The sequence below is a fragment of the Notamacropus eugenii genome, chromosome 4 (genome assembly GCF_028372415.1).
Source record: "Notamacropus eugenii isolate mMacEug1 chromosome 4, mMacEug1.pri_v2, whole genome shotgun sequence".
Lineage (NCBI taxonomy): Eukaryota > Metazoa > Chordata > Mammalia > Diprotodontia > Macropodidae > Notamacropus > Notamacropus eugenii.
The window spans coordinates 102,526,722-102,529,960 of NC_092875.1; the positions used below are offsets into that span (position 1 = coordinate 102,526,722).

Here is a 3,239-nt window from a genome sequence, read left to right on the forward strand (position 1 = left end):
CCAAATTCTTCCCCTGTTCCTTAGGAATTTCCTTCATTCTGTGCTATTCCTAGGTACGCTATCTCGTTCATAACTCCCCCATGTTGACTTAGCTTGGGACAGCTGTATACCCCTGTAGTACTCTATTTCCTTTTTGTACATTTTTTGTACATTTTTGAGTGGTAACAATTTGCATTTACCAATTATGTATTCATGAAATAGCTATTGCCTATTGTTAAAAAAAAAAATGCAACAACTATATACTTAGGAAAAGGAGTTAGTCATCACAATCCTGTTTCTTGCTCACTTTCCCCTAACCCTTTTTCTCCTTTCATTTGGGTCCTTTCTAACCCTCCCCACCACCACCCCTTTCCTTTTATTTCTTTTTTAACTTTTTTTGAAGTTTTTTTGTTACCTTTTATTTTCACATCAACCATTTTGGGATGTGTCCTCTCCTCATCCTCCAACCAGTGGGCCTTCTCATTACAAAGAAAAGAAGCTAAGTAAAACTAACCGATAGAGCTATATCTTATAATAGTTTGTGCAACATTCACATCCACAGTATCCTAATCCAAGAAAAGAAGAAAAAGCATTTATAGCTTGTTTAATTTCACTTTGTGAGACTGTGTTATTTAAACTGTTTATTTCTTGTCTATTTGTGAATTTAAATTTTTGTAGGATAATCACATTTTTTGGTCAAAAATTGCGTCTTATTATCTCAATTTGATTGAAACTTTACAAATTCTTTTCTACAAATCATTCAGCCACAGCTCTGTTTAACTGCCAATCTCTTATCTCTTCAGCAATTGTAAAATAGATATACTTTCCTTGGGGAAGAGAGAACCAAGGCTTCTTACCTTTGCCAATAACAAAAGTATTTGAAAGCTTAGAGGCAAAACTATCACCATTGGCATCTTTTACATGGATAGCATAAAAGAGGCAGGATGTTTCTCTCTGTTTATGATTATGACAATTCAACCCAAGTTAGCTCCACAGGTCACCAGATATAGGTTACTAGTATCAAACTTGATGAAATCAGCAATAGTGACAGCTTCTAAACCAATTTGAAAGGTGTTTACGTTGATGAGAGGATCTGGGTATAGTAAGACATTATGGGTCATCAGATGGGGAGTGCCTTTTGTATCCATAAAGATTTTTCCCATTTTATACAATTTATATTTAGCCTCCTCAGCTGTAATACGATGAACAGCAAAGAGTCCTTTTGTGTTCTAAACCAGAAAGAAATGTTCACCTGTCTTCTCAATGGTAATGACATCCGTAAAGCCAGCAGGGTATGTAAATCAGTGCCATCAACCTTCATAGGTTGCTACAGTCATATTTTCTTTACTTCCTGTCCAGTCAGGGCATACTTGAGTCTGTTTCTCAAGAAGATAATGAGTGGGAGATCCTCTCTAAGCTTGTGGGAACCTGTGGATGACCTTGGAATAAAAACGCCTGTTAATTTATCCAACATCCAGTGCTCTGAAGCTGCTACATGCTTCAGATCCTTGTTGAGACCATGAGCTATGGCTATACCGTATTCAAGATTAAGTGGGAAATGTACTTAGCTGTAGAGTCAAGAGCTCTGTTATGTATGTTTGACCAAGTCACTTCACCCCTCTGGAACTCAGAGTGTTTACCAGCAGCACATCCAGCCATGCTGGGGCAGTGTAGCAAAAGACCATGTGCCCCCCAGAAACAAAGCCCAGAGCTCCCAAGGATCTTCCTGCTCCTTCCTTTCTCTTAGCACCTTAATCTGACTTCAAAGTGGGATGTTGAATGAAGTATTTCCATGTGATATGACCAACAGTATAGAGGACTAGAAATTTTCTCTGGTCTTCCCAAATTTTCAATAAGAACTATAGACAAGAGGTAGGATAATTCTCTCTGCAGTGCAAGGCACCAAGAAACATAATAAGGTAACTACATCATGACCTAAAGGAAGTTAATCCCTAATGCCGACTCTGCTCACATGACACCCTCTTTCTCACCAGTCTCCAATTTCTATAAGGGTGGGTAGTTTACTTAGAAAATCTTAGGGAATCAGCAGTGATACTAATGAAGATAATAACTTTAGCACAGTTTTAGGCTACAAAATAAACCTTAAAAATCAATAATATTTCTATAACATATAAACAAAAATAAGTTATAATGATAGAGAAGAAAATCCCATTCCAAGGACTACTGCATACAATATTTAAGGATAAACCTGCAAAGAACAAAATACATGCATACATATGTATGTATACATATATGTATATACATACATATATACAATGATAAAATTCTTCTTAAAGAAATTTTTAAAAAATTAAATGATAGGCTATGTCAATATAATAAAAATGCCACTATCAAAGTTAATTTACAACTTTAATACTTTATCAGTCACACTATCAAAAGGATGTTCTACAGAACTCACTAAAAATGCATTTGGAAAAAAAAAGATCTAGAATATCAAAAAAATAATGAAAAGGAAAAGATGAAGGGGGAATAACACTTCCAGATCTCAAATTATATGATAAAACAACAGGATTCAAAGTAATATGATATTGGTTAAAAAATAAAAAGGTCCATTAGTGAAACAGACTAGGCAAGGCAGAACAAATGGAACTTAATATCTCAGTGTCTGATAAATATGAAACAAAAATTACCTAGGAAAGAATTCCCTATTTGAGAAAAAAAACTGCTATGAAAACTTGAAATCAGTCTTGAAGAAATTGGGTTTAGATTAACATCTATATCTATATATTTATATATGCATGCATATATGTAGGTATATAAACATCTGTATTATAGTTACAATTAATATGTGTATATATGTTACAATTAATTCAATATGGATACATGACTTTAATATTTAAAGATCATGCTATTAAAATTAAAAGAGAAGCAGATAATATATTTTCCATGGGTATAGGTAGGAGATGGATTCCTAAGAAAACAAAGGATAGCAGAAATTACAAAAGACAAATAACTTTGATTATAAAAAACCAAAACACTTGTAATGCACATAATTAATGCATCTAGGATAAGACAGGTGACTGTTGAATGGAAAATGATCTTTTTATCAAATTTCCCAGAGATGAGCTTGGCATACAAGATAGAAAACATGTCAAAAGATATGAATGAACAGTTCTTGAAAGAAGAATTGCAAATTGTTAACAATATTATGGAAAGAAGTTCCAAATTACTGAAAATAAGAGAATTACAAATCAAAGCAACCCTGACCTTTTACCACACACCCTGTAAAGTGGTTAGGT

At 33.9% G+C, this 3,239-nt stretch overlaps 1 pseudogene; it reads right to left on the reverse strand.

Moving 5' to 3' along the window:
• Window positions 1–739: 739 nt before the first annotated feature.
• Window positions 740–1,504, reverse strand: LOC140498208 (small ribosomal subunit protein eS4, Y-like; annotated as a pseudogene).
• Between the last annotated feature and the right edge of the window lie 1,735 nt (window positions 1,505–3,239).